The sequence below is a fragment of the Cervus elaphus genome, chromosome 30 (assembly GCF_910594005.1).
Source record: "Cervus elaphus chromosome 30, mCerEla1.1, whole genome shotgun sequence".
Classification (NCBI taxonomy): domain Eukaryota; kingdom Metazoa; phylum Chordata; class Mammalia; order Artiodactyla; family Cervidae; genus Cervus; species Cervus elaphus.
The window spans coordinates 22,962,466-22,982,228 of record NC_057844.1 but is presented as its reverse complement, the minus strand read 5'-3'; the positions used below and the strand labels follow the sequence as shown (position 1 = coordinate 22,982,228).

The 19,763-nt window shown below is 44.0% G+C and overlaps 1 long non-coding RNA gene across 1 annotated transcript in view; it reads right to left on the bottom strand.

The window, feature by feature from the left end:
• The window catches only part of LOC122686942, a 48,185-nt gene extending 32,457 nt beyond the window's left edge, over positions 1-15,728 (bottom strand). The window contains exons 1-2 of the long non-coding RNA XR_006338956.1: positions 15,496-15,728; positions 14,422-14,542 (exon numbers count right to left, since the gene is read on the bottom strand). This is a non-coding gene — a long non-coding RNA (uncharacterized LOC122686942). The remainder of the gene's footprint in view (positions 1-14,421; positions 14,543-15,495) is intronic.
• Between the last annotated feature and the right edge of the window lie 4,035 nt (positions 15,729-19,763).

Sequence of the window (19,763 nt, the reverse complement as noted above, 5' to 3'; positions counted from 1 at the left end):
TGGCCTGGCCTGTCTGCCTGTCTGCAGGAAGACCGATGTTTCGCATCCTTCCTGCTTGCTCTCTCCTCCTTCAACCTCCCAGTGCCATGGGGCTCAGGCATGTTGCCTGCTGTGCCTGCTGGTCTGTTTTCTACTTCACTTCCCAAAGCATGGTTTTCTCTCTGGGTGAAAACACAGAAGGCTGCTTCCTATTAGTACTTGTAGGGCACTTGTCTTGGGGGTGAATTTCAAGAAGGAGGTGGTGGAGGGCGATTGATGATGATGATGATGGTTGTGGTGATGGTGATAATGAAGGTAAGCACAGACCAAGCAGCCCAACACATATCTTGGGAAATACACCAAAGAACAATTTATTTGGGGGACTATTAATGGAATGAATATTCCACTGCCATTTTTCCTGGGACACAGATAACTTGAATTAAAAAGAAGTGATCAAGAAAGGAGGACAGAGATACTTCCCCATGTTGGAGCTCTGGGTACCCCATGTGAGAGCTGAGGGGAGTACGGTAGGAGAAGTGAAAGGATGGAGGTAAAAGGGCAAGACACTGGGACACAGGTTAGGAAGCATAAATGCCACCTAAACTTTATTCTTCTCCCTGTGGGCAGTGGCAGCAGTCACAGAAGTTTGGGCATCTCCCGTCTCACCAGAAGATAGTTGGGGGACCACACCTGAGTTGATGCTGCTGGGGTGACTCATGGTGGGCCACTAGGTGACTTCAAGGGGGAAGCTGGCCATGCCAGAAGTGTCAACCATGTAACTTGAGGTTGGAGCTTTGAGCCACATGATATCAACCCAAATTCCTGACTTCCATGGAGAGGAGGGAGGCTGAAGATAGAATTCAGACAACTGGCTGATGATACAGTCAATCATGGCTACATAATGAAATCCCAATAAAAACTCTGGACCCTGAGGTTCAAATGGTTGGTGAATGTATCAGTGTACCAGGATACATCCTGATTCTATACAGAGAAGAGATGGAGAAGACACAAGACCTCTGCATTTGGGATCCTCCCAGGTCTCACCCTATGGGTGTCTTATGGCTGGTCCAGATTTGCATCCTCAGTAAATCTATAAGGAGAGAGATTTCCTGAGGTCTGTGAGTTGTTCTAGGGAATTATCAAATCTGAGAGGGTCATGAGAACTCCCAAATTTGTAGCCAGTTGTTCAGAAGTGGCCTGGGGACCCTGAAACGTGGAGCTGGTATTAGAAGGGAAAGGAGTCTTAGGAGGACAGTGCCCTTTTCCTGTAGAGTCTGTGGTAACCCTGGATGGTTGATGTCAGCACTGTACTGCAGCATATTTTTGAATGATTGGATGAATCTTCTACAGTCCAGTGAGGGGGGTAAAAGCAAGCAACCTCCCATCTTCCCAGAGGAAGCCAAGTGACTTTCACACCCACTGTCTCTCTGGGTAAAGTGGTAAGTCAAGTTCTGGCTCGGGAGCCCATTCTTCTACAAACTATGAGTGTGTTTACAGGGTGCTGTCAAGTTGACATTTTTGGAGTCAAATCAGCTATTTTGGCTGCTATAACTTGCTAATGCTGAGCAGTGCACTGATTATTGAATAATCAAATTCATTTAGTATCTTTAAAATGGAGATAATTTCACATAGTTCAGACATAGTCCAATTATTTTGTTGTTAAGAAGAGTGAATTGACTTGGACCCTTGCAATTCGATCAGTTGCTTGGCAATCAACCTGCCAACAATTTTTGCTTCCCCATTTTTCTTTCTGATTTTAATTGTGACACTGGAATAAAAGGAGAGTCCACACATCTGTTGCCTTGGATTCTGAGGCTGAATTGAAAAAGTCAATCCTTAGTCTGTTTTTTTTTTTTATTCCCAAACTAAAGAATCCAACTATTATTTTACATCCCTCTGTTCTTTTTACCTTGCATATTCCAATCTTCTCTAGCATTTTCTGCTTTTCCTTTCTTCTTCTTTCATTAAAAAATGTAGAAACAGACTAGGTAGAATAAAGATTTAGCCAATGCTGAGAACACTATAAGAAATTGTATCGAATCCTATGCATCATATTCTAAATCAACATTATTGGACATATTCAGCAGTGCTTATGTATCACCATGACCCCTGGATCTTTATATTTCATGTCTGCTTGGATTTCCAAGCCTCCCTCTTCCCTTCTCCACCATTTTTGCATTTGTATATAATTTGCTTTATATTATAGATTATAATCTATATATCAGATTGCCAGGAGAAATATCAATAACCTCAGATATGCAAATGACACCACCCTTATGGCAGAAAGTGAAGAAGAACTAAACAGCCTCTTGATGAAAGTGAAAGAGGAGAGTGAAAAAGTTGGCTTAAAAGTCAACATTCAACAAACTAAGATCATGGCATCCGGTCCCATCACTTCAAGGCAAATAGATGGGGAAACAGTGGAAACAGTGACAGACTATTTTTTTGGGCTCCAAAATCACTGCAGATGGTGATTGCAGCCATGAAATTAAAAGATACTTGCTCCTTGGAAGAAAAGCTATGACCAACCTAGACAGCATATTAAAAAGCAGAGACATTACTTTGTCAACAAAGGTACGTCTAGTCAAGGCTATGGTTTTTCCAGTGGTCATGTATGGATGTGAGAGTTGGACTATAAAGAAAGCTGAGCACCGAAGAATTGATGCTTCTGAACTGTTGGGAGAAGACTCTTAAGAGTTCCTTGGATGCAAGGAGATCCAACCAGTCCACCCTAAAGGAAATCAGTCCAGAATTTTCATTGGAAGGACTGATGCTGAAGCTGAAACTCTAATACTTTGGCCACTTATGAAGAACTGACTCATTGTAAAAGACCCTGCTGCTAGGAAAGATTGAAGGCAGGAGGAGAAGGGGATGACAGAAGATGAGATGGTTGGATGGCATTACTGACTTGATGGACATGAGTCTGGGCAAGCTCTGGGAACTGGTGATGGACAGGGAAGCCTGGCATGCTGCAGTCCATGGGGTCACAAAGAGTTGGACACGACTGAGTGACTGAACTGAACTGATCATTTGCTTTGTCCCCATATTTAGTACTTGGCATTGGTTCCAGCACTGGGCTGGGCACTGGGGATACTAAGATGAATAAGACACAGTTTGATGGGGGAGACACAAAATTAAGAGATAGTTACAGGGGACTTCCTTGGTGGTTCAGTGGTTAAGACTTTGCCTTTCAACACAATGGGTGCTGGTTTAATCCCTGGTCAGGGGAGCTAAGATCCCACATGTCTGAAAGCCAAAAAACCAAAACTTAAAAACAAAAGCAATATTGTAAAAAAATTCAATTAAGATTCTTAAAACAGTCCACATTAAAAAAAAATCTTTTAAAAAAGTAGTGTTTCTTTTAAAAAAAAATCTGCACTCAAAACAGGCATCTGCTGGGTCAATTAGATTCTCACTCATAGGTTGTTGAATTGAGAAGTAATGCAGATTCTCAGGCTGTTTGCGACAGGGGCTGAGATGCAGTGGGTAAGACCATGAATAGCCTTGAGCCAGCTGAAGTCAAGAGCAAGCCCAAATTTTGAGGAAGTAGAAAGCTGGGAGGGATTGGGGGCAGGAGGAGAAGGGGACGATAGAGGATGAGATGGTTGGATGGCATTGCCGACTTGATGGACATGAGTTTGAGTAAATTCCGGGAGTTGGTGATGGACAGGGAGGCCTGGCATGCTGTGATTCATGGGATCACAAAGAGTCAGACACAACTGAGCAACTGAACTGAACTGAACTGAACTGAGAAACATGATTAAGGAAAAGATACGATGTTGTTGTTGTTCAGTTGCTAAGTCATGTCTGACTCTTTGTGACCCCATGGACTATAGCCCACCAGGCTTCTCTGTCCATGGGATTTTCCAGGCAACAATACTGGAGTGGTTGCGATTTTCTTCTCCAGGGAATCTTCCCCACCCAGGAATTGAACTTGCATCTCCTGCTTGGCAGGTGGGTTCTTTACCACTGAGCAACCAGGGAAGCCCCAAAGATACAATATGGAGGAGTTACATTAGGTCAAAGGTAGGAGGAGAAAAAGATAAAGCTTATGTACAGAGAGAAGCAGAAATCCAAGAGCTGGCCAAGTCCCTACAATGGCAAAGCACCAGGTCCACGACTTCTGAGTGTCAATGTCCCGAAAGTTGTCTTGTCTCCAGTTCTAATATCCAGGTAGACAAACCCCTCTGTGGTTTCTTAACAGAAAACTTCTCCTGCATCACTCCTCATTCCTTACAATAACCCCAGTCCCTGTCTATGTGACCAGGCCACCATGGGTCATGGTTCCTCTCAACTCAAGGTTACACATCCACTGGTCCCACCTGTGCTGGATGCTAGAGAAACTGATGGGGAGCAGAGTGCATCGCCAAGGGGTCATGTCACTTACTGGCTACTACAGTTCCACCAAAATGCTCACAATGCCCCTTCAACGTGGACCAGCCACTTAGCAAGCTGTTCTTCTAGGACAAGCTCTCCAACAAGAAAGCATGGAGGATTCCAGGTTAAAACAAACAAAAACCCTTACAGATTACATGCCCTGCATCTCCTCATCCCCTTGGAAAGACATGATGGTTCTGGCTGCATCTGCTCAAGGGGACCTTTTTGTTCCATTTGAAATCCACCCTCTGCTCTAGGACTCCCAGTTTCTCAGTGATTCAGGGGGTGGGAGGTGGCCCGGATTCTCTTCCAGCTCCAGGGAAAAGTGATTCCAGGATAATCTGAGTGAAACGGGGTTTCTTGCATTATTCCTTGACCTCTGGTTGGGCTGCAAGGCAGCAAGGCTTTGGAGGCCATCAGAGCCATGAGATGAGAAGAGGATGAATCGTTACGAGCTCTTGAGCCGACCTTGAGCATCTGCAGGGAGAAGGAGGCCAATATTTCACCTTCTGAGGATCAAGACTAAAGAGCTGCTGAACTACTATTGATGCATCTGTGGTCCAGGGCAGGACTGGGAGGCAGCCCTGAAGCCACTGGGTCACTCTCACTACTTTCACATAGGACTGCCCCAAATCCTTGACCACGGAGGGGACTTTCAATCCCTAAACACAAGAAGGAACTTACAGCTCCAGCCCCTCATGTATCATGCTGTTGAGTAACCCCTGTGGATACACCCAGTGAATGTGTGGTCTTTCTAGCACTAATGCCATAGTGAATATGCTTGTTCACTGGAGAGCTGGTCTTCTTAGACCATTTGCATACCCTATTCCTCAGTTCTCCTTGTGCCCACATGCCACGGCTGATGCCAGGAGACTGATCCTGTGGGCATCTTTTTGATCACTGCTGGTGATGATGTGGTTGTCTAAGTCAGGACCGCTCCCTACCAGCCAGACAGGGCCAGTTCCGGACCAGGGAGAACGGGTTACTCAGGCAGCCTTGGTTACTGCCGAGGTCTCAGTTGGGCCCCTGAATCACCACTGAGCATGCTGAGAACTCTGCCCCACAGCCCTCTGCAGGCCTGACTCACGGGGCATTTTCCCCAGAGAACTCCCACAACCCCAGGTACTGCTCACAGGATGGCGGCCGCCTCCGCATAGATGAGCAAGCAAAGCCAGTCTCTAAGCTTGCCGAGCTCTGCTTAAAGATACAGGACCTCATGCTCAGGGCCACATACAAGCTGCTACATGTGTACCTCTCTGCCCTGGATTTCTGGTTTCTACCCTGACAACATAGTGTGGTGAGCCTACCTGGGGGCCCCTTCATGCTGATAACAGCCAGTCTTAGAAAATGCAGTACCTGATGGAAGGAAAAAAAGAGAGGGGGAGGGTGAGAGAATTATACAAAATAGCATCCTTCAGGAAAGACCTTGAGTTCCTGAGCCCAGCCTCAGAGATTCTGTTTCAGGGTGTCTGAAAGAAGCCTATATTACTGTGCTTTTAAAAAGTCATCCGAGATGATTCTGACAGGTTTGGGAAACATTCTTCAGGTGTATACACACACACACACATAAATAGTTTATTTGTAGGTAGGACTATACAGGCGTAACCATGTTCTCAGTAAATACTCTGGGATGGAAAGGGTCTTATCTAGGGAGACAGGTATCTGACATTAGCTAGCAAAATGATCCCAAATAAATCAGATCTCTCCTCCAAGCCTCATCTAGAAAATAAAGAGTTTAGATTGAATTCTCTCCAGATCCTTCCAGCCCCAAAGACCATCAATGTTGTAGATATTACAAATGCCCACTGTCCTCAGATTTTCACTTTCCTTTCAGATACATAGTTGTAATCTGAAAAGAACCGCACAATCAGGTCAACCCAGAAGGGTATTTTCACTATCTTCCTTCCACATAGGTGACTAATCGTTAGAAGTATAGGAAGTATAAGTGAAGAGAGCAGGTAGTGGGAGTGTAAATTAAAATGAATGAACCAGCTGGGGTGTAATTGAAACCTTCCCCATCAAATAACTATAATGAGACTTGCAGCAAACTGTAAACAGAGACTCACCCAGTCCTGCACTGTGAGAGTTACCATAGGGAAGGGAGCCAGTGCTGGAGGAAGAGCTGACCAGCAAGAAAAGGCTGGGAAAACATCAGAGTTGGGAGTAGAAACAAGATGGCAGCCACCAGTGAAAGAAGCCAAGTCTTCTTGCCCGGCTGAGCCCAGAAGGGGATTCAGGCAGAGATCAAGCCAGAGAAGCAAAGATCACATGAAAATTTATGGATTTCAACAAAGCAGGAAGCAAGAAGCCAGAGGCCATACGAGAAAGAAGAGGAGATATTTCATGTGAGTGAATCTAAGGGAATTTTCTTAGCCTCCATCAGGAGCAGGGCAGGGCTGTATGAGAAGGACTAGCCCTAATGAATAATTAAGTATTCGCTCAAGAGCAGATATTTCTAATCTGGAAGCTTAAGGAAGACAGAAGCTTAACGAATACACCCACAGAAGTGGGTGTATTACCAAGACTCCTAGCAAGGTAAGGCAGAACACAAACCAAGTCCATTTTGAGATCTTAAATAACCTCAGCTGTTGCAGGTTGAGGCACATGGATTTGCAAACAGAAGTCATAATTCTCAGTGACTATACACTGACAAACCAAGTAATATTTAATGGCTATGACGCTATTTTTTGTAAATCAAATTTCCTCATGTAAATCTGAAGCATTTATTTCACATGAGATATTCCAAAGAGCACTGAGAAAAATGAAACAGGCCAAAGGATAATATTCCATCAAAAACATTACCACGGGGACATTTTTTAAAAGAAAGTGCTGCTAGCGAGAGTTCGTGGTCCCGATGCATAGTGAGGCCAAACAAACTGAAACGTTGGAGTTTGGAGCTGAGAAAGGTTTATTGCAAGGCCATTCAAGGAGACAAGCAGCTAATGCCCTAAAGAAACCCTGTGCTCCCCGAAGTGGTTTCAGCAAAGCATTTTTTAAGGGCAAGTGAGGAAGGGTTACAGGGTGTATGGTCAGCTCATGCACGGTTCACTAATGAGCTGATGGTGAAGTCACAGGGGTTAATATCAATCCTGAGGCAGAGGATGAGATGATCAGATAGCATCACCCACTCAATGGACATGGTCTGAGCAAACGCCAGGAGACAGTGAAGGAGAGGGAAGCCTAGCACGCTGCAGTCCATGGGCTCACAGAGAGGTAGACATGACTTAGTGACTGAACAGCAGTAGGCTCCAGGAGGCCTGGGGCTATGTGCTCATGGTCATCAAGTAGTTAATATTTTCCCTTTCAGGGGGCGGTTCACATCTGCAAAACAACTCAGGAAGTGTGCATCAAATACTGTCATCTGGGTACTTCAGAGAGGAGCTGAAGCAGGGGATATAGGCGAAGGCCTATCCTAGGAAGTCCCCAGAGGCTCCTGCTCAGTTACAGACCTGTTCCTAATTGTGAATTTCAGAGTCCCTCCATTTCGGCAGGAAAACTAAAACATGGACAAAATGCCACAGGAACTTATAAATCTCAGAGGAGACAGACGATCTCCCTCTAGCTCTGGAAGATGAAAATTCCCCATGCCGTCATCAGAATTCTCCATCCCACCTTATTATTTCCCAGAGATAGTTCATCTCCTTTGGGGACAATATCTATTTTTTCTTTAAGTCACAGGCTTACCTTTCTTTGTTTGAAATTCCCCTAAGTCTCTGAAATTCTGAAGATAATAGCAATGGTCACTATTTAACATTTTTTTGAAACAGTCACATCTGTCTTCTGCGTTTCATGACTCAGTTCTTTGAATTTCCACTATCCAACCTGACCACCATCAGCTTCCTTGTCCTCTTGCCATCTGACTTCTGGACTCATGGAGAACTTCAGCGATACCCTCCTCATCAAATTCAATGGCACTGCTGGGTCCCCATCCTTAGGGTCACTCCCCGGTATCCTGTCTCGATTACAACCCTTCCTTAATTCTTTCCTGCCTTGGCTTAAGAGATAACTTCTTTTCCTCATCTGTTTGCTTCTTCCTTCTTTTTCTATCTGTGAGTGCAAAGTCCAGCGACAACAAGGATCAGAGAGGCACGTAAGTGATGGAGGCAGGTCAGGGGTGAACTAGAGCTAAGAGTATGTTCAGCTAGAGGGGTGGACATTACTCAGCACTGATGAATGACCACACTCAGGAAAAGGAGGCCCAGTGCTGTCAGGGGGTTTGTTCACAATTTTTCAGGAAATCTAGGAATCTGGATTTTTATGGGGAATCTCCTTCAGTGTGAGAAATTAATTTTTAAAATTTCCATACACATACGTGCGAGCCAAACCAGGCACATGGACCAGCTGGGATCAGCTTGCAAGCTGTGTGACTGTCACCAAGGTCCCACACTTCTTGCTGTATTCCACCACACTGAGAACATGGGCTTCTGTGGTCAGCGAGGTCATGTGTGAAGTTGGGAGTAAATCGAGACCACGGATAGTGTAGTTTGTTGGGGAAAAGAGACACGCTCTTGTTTTGTGCTGAGGGATACCCTCTAGAAGTTTACTCAAGGGTGCTGGAGAAACAGGGAATTCAGGAGAGACAAGCGGAAGCATTCTGAATCATGAACCTTCACTGAGCTTTGTTGGCTGCAAAGGACAAAGATGCACTTGGTCTTCCAATAGTATTGGAAGCAGAGCACGGGCACACTTGGGGTCCTAGGCAGTTCTAGCAATCTGGGGTCTGTTTGGCAACCTGGTTATCCATCTAGCAACCAGGTTATCCATCTAGCAGCCTGGTTATTCACCTAGCAAATTGGTTGCCCACCTAGAAATCTGGTTGTCTACCTATCACCCTAGCTGTTCACATAGCAACGTAGTTATCTACCTAGCAACCTGGTTGTTCACCTAGCAACCTGGTTGTTCACCTAGCAACCTGGTGGTCCACCTGGCAACCTACCTGTCCACCTATCTGCCTGGTTATTCACCTAGCAACCTGTTTATCCACCTATCAACCTGGTTGTCCACCTGGCAACCTGATTGTCCTTCTAGCAACCTGGTTGTCCACTGAGCAAGCTGATTGTCCACTTAGTAACTTGGTTGTCCACCTGGCAACATGGTTGTCCATCTAGCAACCTAGTTGTCTACCTAGTAACCTGGTTGCCCACCTATCAGCCTGGCTATCCACCTAGCAACCTGGTTGTCTATCTAGCAACCAGGATGCCCACCTGGCAACCTGGTTGTCCATCTATCAACATGTTTGTCCACCTAGCAGCCAGGTTATCCCTCTAACAACCTGGTTGTACACCTAGCAACCCGACTATCCATCTGACAACCTGGTTATCTATCGGGCAACCAGCAACAGGATCTCGGCGATCTCTCTCTGGAGTTCCTCCTTTACCAAGTCTCCATGATGATCAGATTCCAGCTTCCTTGTGCAGCTACCTTCTTGGGTCCTCCTTTCCCAACTAGTGGACACTCCCCCCCATCTCCAATTCAATTCTCTCCAAGAAGAATTCTGTTTGACCTAGTTAATCATTTTCTGACCTTGTTTGAACATTGATTTTTGTGCCAGGCTACCTCATAGGCTACAAGCCAGGTAAATATTCGATTCCTTTGAGTCTCCATTCTCAGGTCAAGTGCCCCTAACCTGCAAGTCAGCTCAGCTTCACGAGCAGGGGAAAATGTTGGTAAATTCATAGTGTGATTTGCCAGACACGGCTCTCCTACTAGAAGTCTGGGTGAAACAGACAGCTGATATGTGAGATACTCATCTCATCATTGACTCTGAGATGGTATTACAGATGAACCTAGTTCCAGGGCAGGAATAGAGATGTAGACATAATGGATGCGTGGACACAGAGTGGGAAGGGGAGGGTGGGATGAATTGGGAGCTTAGGTTCGACATAAATACACTCCCATGTGTAAAATGGATAGCTGGAGGGAAACTGCTGTATCACAAAAGAAGCCCAGCTCAGTGCTCTGTGATGCACCTAGAGGGGTGGGATGGGGAGTGGTTCAGGAGGGAGGGGATGTATGTATACATATAGCTGATTCACTTCCTTGTACAGCGAAACGAACACAACACTGTAAGGTAATTATACTTCAATAAGAAAAATAACAAAGTTAAAAAAAGGAGTTATTGAAACTTTCAGTACAACTAGTACTTGAATAGGAAAGGAGTTTCTGGGGAAACAGGAAACTTACTACGACTTACGCCATGATTTGAAGAAAAGAGAAAAAGTGTTCAGACCTAGTCAGCTCAGAGAACAAGAGTATCCATTATAACAGGGAAGAGGAAAATCTGAGAAGTCTGCCATTTTTGTTAGTGGACAAAATTAACACTTAACTTCATCCAACCTACTGACTCATTAAGAAAATCAAAAGGTCAGAGAGATGGAAGTCAAAATGTCAGATTGATATAGCTCCCCTGGAGAAGTGGCTCAGACAGTTGACAAATGGGCTTTGCCCTGGAAATAGGCAGATCTACCCACCTCGTCATAAGCTACTTGGAATCACCCATGACCACTTGCCCCAACAAACTAGATGACTGGCGAGCTGTGAGCAGGGCAAGGACTGGGACCAGGTAGGCTATGTAACAGAGTTGATTTTCTCAAACTTGCCAGACAAACTCAGGCTCTCCTCCCTTTGGGGAAGAGTGAAACAAAAGGACAGATGTTGAATGCAGAAGAAGGAGGGGGCATAGAGCCCCCTAGGAATTGTCAGGTCAAAGCTCTATGCATTGTTTTACAAATTCAGTGAGATAATAAAGTGATTTATTTAGCCAAAAGTTTTTTTGAGAAGACCAGGTCTCTGCCCTTCTGGAGTTTACCATCTACGGGGAGGTAAGTATTCATCAGATCACCAGAAATAGATATACATTTAGAAACTTGAATAAGTGCTTTGAAGGAAAAGCACCTGGTCCTGGGAGAACAATAATAAAACCAACTCACCCAGCATGGAGGTGATCAGATGGTCAGAAAAGGCTCCCAGGAAGAGAGGTATTTGTGCTGAAATCTGAAGGCAAAGATGGAAAGAGAGCCCTGTAGGTAAAGGAGTGGAGTGTGTAAAGATGCCAGGGTGGACAGGTGAATGGCACCTGGAAGAACTACAAGGAACCAATTTGGGTGGAGTCGTGAACAATGGGAATGTGCCGGTCATGCAGGTACAGAATAATGCCCCCTTTCTCCTCCACAACCATTTGGGAAATTCACACGAAGGAAACATGGTGACTAACAAGGACTTTAAGACAGTGGAGCAGGCTAGCACCCAAGAAACAGCAAGATATTTTTAAATAGTTACAAAAAAGAGGTGCTTTGATAAAAGAAAGGAAGAGCTTAAAAAGGTGGGGAGTGATCCGCAGCTCTACCTACCGCTGAGAAGTAAGTTAAGTCAGCTACCGCTGAGAGAATCACAGACTCCTAGAGAGAGAGCCAGGGCCACCCCAGGTCATCATGGCTAAAACCATTTCAGTGGACCGATGGGGCTGAAGAAGTAGAAACAGCTATTCTGCAGAGAGGAGAGATGGGGTGTCAGCTGGAGGGAGAAGCAGAGTCACGGAACTTATATCTTCAGATTCCTGAAAATAGTGCTTAGCAGTTTGGGGACCCATTCAAATATTCAGTTAAATAACCTCTTTTCTTGTTTAGCTTTGTTTTCCTTTCTTTTTCAGGGAGTAAGCTGTCCTGCAATGTAGGGAGGCAGTGGACTCTCTGTGGAAAAGGATCTTGATTTCCTGTTCACGAGTGGGGCTAAGACAAGTCACTCAAACCTTCAACTGCATCTGGTAAGTTGCCCAGTGGGCTGTCCTGGTTGTTCAGTGGTAAAGAACCCACCTCCCAATGCAGGAGACATGGGTTCGATCCCTGGGTCAGGAAAGACCTCCTGGAGGAGGAAATGTACTGTATCTCCAGTATTTTTGCCTGGGAAATCCCATGGACAGAGGAGACTGGGGGGCTGCAATCTATGGGGTCACAAAGAGTCGGATATGACTAAGCATACACAATGACTGGGTTACTTTGATGAAAGGTAAAATTTTCTGCATGGAAAACTTAGATTGATTCCAAAAGTTGACTTCTTGAAAATCCAAGCACCAAACTGTATTCTCCTTAATCACACTTGGGGCTTCCCTGGTGGCTCAGTGGTAAAGAAGCCGCCTGCCAATGCAGGTGTCTCGGCAGGATCAGCGATGGTGTTGCCAGCCCCCTGCTTACTGCCAGTAAGCAAATACATCCTTGGGCTGAAACATGAAGCAGCTGTTAGCACCCAGGGAAGGTAACTGGATCAGAGCTTACAAGGATCCATTACCCTTTCTGCTCTCAGAGAGCTGATATTTATTGCAGGATGTGAATGGCATCCTGCCAGGGCAAGGTTCTTAACTCCTCATGCCATGGTTCTCAAACATTCGGTCATCAGAATCATCTGGAAAGCTTATTAATACCCAGATCACTGGTCCTCAGCCCCAGAGTTTCTGATCAGTAGGGCCGAAGGATTTGCCTCTTCAACAAGCTCTCAATAATGCTGGTGCCGCTGGCCTGGGGACCCCACTTACGAAGGTCCTAGGGGATTCCTGATTCTCCTAAAATTTCATGCACAATATGTGCATAGGAGCCTGTGTGTTTTTGTTCTTGAATGTGCTTCATAGCTTTCCTCAGAATCTACCAGTGAATCAAACCGCAAACCAATAAAAACCAGTAACTTTAAGAACATTTACTGGGAGTTCCTTGGCGGTCCAGTGGTTAGAACTTTATCTTCCAATGCAGGGGGTGTCGGTTCAATCCCTGGTCGGGGAACTGAGATCCCATACACCTCATGGTCAAAAAACCAAAAACCGTGAAACAGAAGCAATATTGCAACACATTCAATAAAGACTTTAAGAATGGTTTCCTATTTTTAAAAGAACATTTACTAACACAAAATTTGAGCACACTCCAGCAGATAGTGAAGGACAGAGGAGCCTGTCTTGCTGCAGTGCATGGAGTTGCAAAGAGTCAGACACAACTTAGCGACTGAACAACAACTAACAAAATACCAGGGAAAATGCTGACCCCAAAGAGAGATGAATATACTGTAATATAGGAAACACAAACTCACTGGACAGAGCAGAGTCTGTTCCACAAAAAGTGTTCAGAGTTGTTGAGTAAGAGCTGGGTAATAGTTGATAGGTACAACTGAAATAAAGACATTTGGGTAGGAATTAATATTCTCACCCTACAGGAATTTATTTTTAATTGTAGGTAATTATGCTGAAGTACAACAAGATGATTTGAAGCGTTGCACTAATTCAGGAGTAATAATGCATGAATTACTGATGCAATCTTTAAAAATGTAACCCGTCATTCAACACCGGATCAGCAACCGACAGAAGGCTATGATCTGACTTCAGTATGGTACAGTAGTATAGTTAACGCTGGCCTTCAGCCCAGCCTTTAGGAGCCCCCACAGAGCCATGAGGTGCTGAAACTTGTGTCTCCCTGTGGAGCCAAGTGAAGACTTGTATCCCTGCTGGCTGTGCTCCCCATCGGCTGACTCTCAGAATCCCTTATCTTTAGAGATTCAGTAAGTTCTCTACATACAAACAAGTTCTGTTCTGAGAGCTCACCTGTAAGTCCAATTTGTTTGTAAGTCCAACAAAGTGAGCCTAGGTGCCGAATTAACACAATCGGCTATATGGTACTGTAGTGCAATAGGTTTATAATACTTTTCACACAAATAATATATAGAAACAAACACAAAAATAAATACGCTTAATCTTACAGTACAATACCTTGAAAAGTACAGTAGTACGGTACAATAGGGCGTCCCTGGGGGTTCAGTGGTAAAGAACCTGCCTGCCAATGCCGGAGATGTGAGTTCAATCCCTGGGTCAGGAAAGATCCCATGAAGAAGGAAATGGCAACCCACTCCAGTATTCTTGCCTGGGAAATCCCATGGACAGAGGAGCCTGATGGGCTACAGTCCACAGGGTTGCAAAAGAGCTGGACACAACTGAGCAACTAAATAACAGCAATGGTACGATAGCCAGCACACAGGGGCACACTCACATCTTTGAGAGTTTGCAACCTGAAGGTTCACATACAGGGGACTTACTGTAATGGAACACAGCATCTTGTGTCCAGTCAGGCTTTGGTTCAAATTCCAGCTTTGGCCTTTACTAGTTATATGATCTTGAGAAAGTTACTTCCACTTCTTGGAGCCTCAGTTGCCACATCTGTAAAATGGGAATGAGAGTCCACCACACAAAGCTCTTCTGATGAGTCAAAGATATAATATGTAACATCTCTGACAGTGAAAATTCAACATGTGGTCACAGAGTTGTGGTCTTACCCTGGACTGGTGTTGCTGGCCGTACCACATTTGCCTATTATGCTTAGAAAGTAACACCTACTCTTCCAATGAACCCTTCCAGATCCAGTTTTGTTTTAACAGGACAGAGCAGTCTGCCTAATTTTCATATGACTAACATTTCATGGGGTTTCCCTAGTGGCTCAGCTGTAAAGAATTCACCTGTCAATGCAGGTTCCATCTCTGGGTCAGGAAGATTCTCCTGGAGAAGGAAATGGCAGCCCACTCCAGTATTCTTGCCTGGGAAATCCCATGAACAGAGGAGCCTGGTGGGCTACAGTCCATGGGGTCACAAAAGAGTCAGACATAACTTAGCGGCTAAACAACAACATTTCATAGGGCTGTTGCTCACAGTCAAAGGATGGTTCCTGAGCATGCAAGTCAAGTAAGATCCTTCAGTCAGTGGGAGAAAGTGCCAGGCTTGCTGACTAAACGTCTGCCCGAGATGTATTCTCTCTCCTGAATCTGAGAGACCACAGACTGAAGACAACAAAGGAGAGGGAGGGGAGGGGAAAAGTAGATGATAAATGTCTCCCACACAGTGATGGCTAATTTCTATAGCAAGAAAGCTGACGACTGACTGCCTTACTCAAAGTGAAAATACCTGAAGAAGAAGGGGGAAAAAACCCAAGTATTAAGCACCATCTGTGAGTCAGTTTTGCTTGCATATGATTACATAATGCCCTTTTCAGAAAGGAACAAAACAGAAAAAATATTGCCCAAGTTCATAGAGCCAGTCATTGGAAGAGTCCAGATTAAAATACAGATCTGTCTTACTCCAAATGTCACATGCTTTCAGTTAAACCATACTGTCTTTACCCAGATAATTGACTTCTGTGTCACAGCCCACCAGGCTCCTCTGTCCATGGGATTCTCCAGGTAAGACTACTGGAGTAAGTTGCCATGCTCTCCTCCAAAGGATCTTCCCAAATCAGGGATTGAACCCATGTCTCTTATGTCTCCTCCTTTGGCATGTGGATTCTTCGCCAATAGTGCCACCTGGACTTCTACTTCATAGCACTGTGATTTTAAATGGAAGAAAAACACACCAAAAAGATGCTAGAAAAACACACAGAAAAGATGTTAGGTATAGAAAGGAAAAAACCACTGGAATGTACCTACAATAACTGCAAGTTAAGAAGAAAGCATCTACCCATGCACAACCAGAACAATATGTAATGACCAAACACACAGAAGCACTTGACACAAAATGATTCATCTCAAACTGTTAAGACCTTCTTTATCTCACCTGGAAGGCCAAAGTTAAGCACGCTCAATGGCCAAGGCAATGAGGTCAACGGCCTGTTGAGGGCAGCAGAGAGTCAGAGCTTGATGAGCACTGTAGGCCATCAAACTCCAGGCAGAGGTAGAAGCCAACAAAAAGCCTTGCCCGGAGAGACATTATTGACAATTGAGAATCAATGGGACTCTGCGCAAAGAGGTCAACAGAGGTTAGGGTACCTGGAGATGGGTCTTTGCATTTGGGTCCAGACATTTGCATTTAGTTGAGGGTGGCAAGAGGCACTTAACCAGAGAACAAACTGCCCTAGCAATGAGTTCAAAGACCATGGATTGCTGATGGCATTAGAGCTCCAGTGGAGCTCCTTGGGGCATGAACATGCTCAGCTCTAATGAACAGACTTAGCTTATATTCCCTCGTGACAAGAATATGGAGCTGGGTGGGCACAGTCTATGAGGTTACTTGACTGGCCTCAGAAAGCATATAAGTTTGTTGTTCTTCAGTTGCTAAGTCATGTCTGATTCTTTGTGACTCCATGAATTGTAACATACCAGGCTTCCCTGTCCTTCACTGTCTCCCAGAGTTTGCTCAAGCTCATGTCCATTGAATAAGTGATGCCATCCAACCATCTCATCCTTTGTCGCCCGCTTCTCCTCCTGTCCTCAGTCTTTTCCATCAGGGTCTTTTCCAGTGAGTGGGCTCTTAGCAATCAGGTGGCCAAAGTATTGGAGCTTCAGTTTCAGCATCAGTCCTTCCAATGAATATTCAGAGTTGATTTCCTTTAGGAGTGACTAGTTTGATCTCCTTGCTGTCCAAGGAACTCTTGAGTCTTCTCCAGCACCATAGTTCGAAAGCATCAATTTTTCAGCGCTCAATCTTCTTTATGGTCCATCTCTCACATCCATACCTGACTACTGGAAAAACCATAACTTTGACTATATGCACCTCTGTGGCAAAGTGGTATCTCTGCTTTTTAATATCTTGTCTAGGTTTGTCATGGCTTTCCTTCCAAGGAGTAAGAGTCTTTTAACTTTGTGGCTGCAGTCACTGTCCACAGTAAATTTGGAGCCCAACAAAATAAAATCTGTCATAAGTTTGAGACTCCTGATTTTAAATGGACCTTATCCCAAGAGATAGCTTTGAACTTAACAAGACCTTTTACTGAAATTTTAAATGTCATAGGCCGTGAGTGGAGTTCAGAGCCTACACGATAGAATGGGTCAACCACAGAGAATATTTGACACACACATACAAAAAGAATAAAGACAATGTCCACATTTGCATTCATATCTTAACTTAGAGGCATTCCCACCACTGGTCTGATCCTATAGTCAGTCTAGTGGACAGAAGGACACATATGGCATGCGGGGGCTGTGCACTAGTGTAATTGGGGAAATGGAATCTGTACGTAAGAAGGTTTGTAATGCTACCTTGGCATCTGTTAAATGCCAGGTTAGTGGCTAAACAATAAGGGCGAGAGGTGTTCTGAAGTTCATTGTGGTCTGAGATGGTTTAGGCTGACTTCACAAAGAAGTAAACATTAACTGGATCTTGGATAAAGGTTAGGCTTAGGTGGTTAAAACAATAGCAAGGAGGGTATTCCAAGAATGGGAAACTACATGAGCTAAACAGAGGCAGCAGGAAAGGTGTAGGCAAGGTTAGGGACCATAAGCAGATCAGTTTGGATGAAACTGTAAATTCATGTGCAAAGAGGAGCATGCATCCAGGGATTCTGAATAATCTCACTTTCAGATTTGTAAGGCCATATATGATTTTATATGGGAAAATATGATTTTCACATCAGGGTTTATCACTAAACCTGATAAACCCCTGGAAGCCTGGAAAGTAAGTCCTATAAATCTGTAAATAATGCCATCTATGTGTCTACCATTTGGAACACGGTAGACTCAATGAACCATACAATTTGTTCTCTGTTCTTTGAGCATTGTGTTCCTAATAAATATTTTGTTATCAAAAAACATATTTCAGCCATAGGCTAAGTTTTCAAATGTGCAATTCAGAAGCTAAATTTTTTTTTCCTTTTGGAATTTTAAATATATGTATAAGAGTGTAGCCTAAAAAATTAAACACAATTGTCTAAATCCATCTATCTACCTTGAGTGAGGCATTTCTTTCCCCCTTATCATGTAAGGGCAGGTTTCTCATACTTTCTTATCATACATGGAGGTGCAATTACATCACACAGCTTCCCCAAGCAGCTATGTGGGGCAGACTTGAGCATTTTTTTGTCTTTAAAGATATATGAATCCTAGATGATTTTAAAGACAGTTGTTTATAACTAATAACATAAAATGTCACTTATTCTTCTCAATTAATTGATCCTATCATATGTAATTCTTGATATAAAATCTCTGCTATAACATAGAGAATAGGTTTGTGGTTGCCAAAGAGGAGAGGTGTGGGGGAAAGATGGATTGGAAGTTTGGAATTAGCAGATGCAGAAGACTACGTATAGAATAAATAAACAACAAAGCCCTGCTGAGAGTAGAGGGAACTGTTCTCAATATCCTGTGGAAAAGCATAATGGCAAAGAGCACGAAAAAGAATGTGTGTATATGGGGCTTTCCTGGTGACTCAGTGGTAAAGAATGCACCTGCCAATGCAGGAGACATGGGTTCTATCCCTAGCCTGGGAAGATCCCACAGGCTGCAGAGCAACTAAACCAGTGCACCACGCCTACTGCGCCTGTGCTCTAGAGTCTGGGATCCACAACTACTAAGCCCGCACACTTTAGAGCCTGTGCTCTGCAACAAGAGAAGCCCCTGCAATGAGAAGCCAGCTGACTGCAACTGCAGAGTAGTCCCCTCTTGCTGCAACTAGAGAAAAGCCCATGCAACAATGAAGACACAGCACAGCCAAAAGCAATTAAATTGTTAAAAATTTTATAAAAGAATGTATATATATGTGTGTGTGTGTGTGTGTGTGTGTGTAACTGAATCACTTTGCTTTACAGTAGAAATTAACACAACATTGTAAATCAACTATACTTCAATAAAATAAATTTTTTTTAAAAAGCTCTGCTGTGGAAGAAATACCTGTGTTTGTGACTAAGCACAAATGAATGAATGAAGGAATGAATGAATGAATACGTGCAGAATTGTTGATGCACACATTTAAGATGTTTCTCAAAGTGCAGGCAGTGAACCTGCTATATCAAAATCAGCCAGAATGCTGATCTAAAAATGCAGAGTTCTCCAAGGTAAGTCTCAGAAACATGCATTTTAACAAGTTCCAGGGTGTTTCTCACCCTGGAATGCCAGAATCTTTGCTGTGGAATACGGAGGGGGCAGACTTTGAGAGACATGGAAGCTAAACTTAGCGGTATCCTGGGACAGATCATTTTGGATGAAAATAACACAAGCAAAGGAGTAGAAGCCCCAAAGAGCACTGTCTCCATCATGGAGGTAAATTAAGGGTCACGTAAGGTGGGGCAGTGACAATAGAAGGAAAGCCTGATGTTGAACACCCCCTGCAAAGGAATTTGAAATTACCGACAGACACTAGGGAGCCATTGAAGGCTTTGCAGCAGGTGAGCTCATTGACTAGATCTGGGCTTTATTTTATTTTATTTTTGGTATTTGTAAACAATTTAATAAAGGAATGTTACGGTGAAAATGCTAAGTTAAACACAGACCTGATTAATACCAACAGAGCATTAAACCATAACCTTCTATATTTTCACTGGTCATGTGTGAAATACATGTATCTCTTCCAAACAAACATATATAATTTTATAATTTAATGTCAGTTCACTAGATATGGGCCTGTTTTATAAAAAAGTGAGCATTAAGCCATAACCTTCTATATTTTCACTGGTCATGTGTGA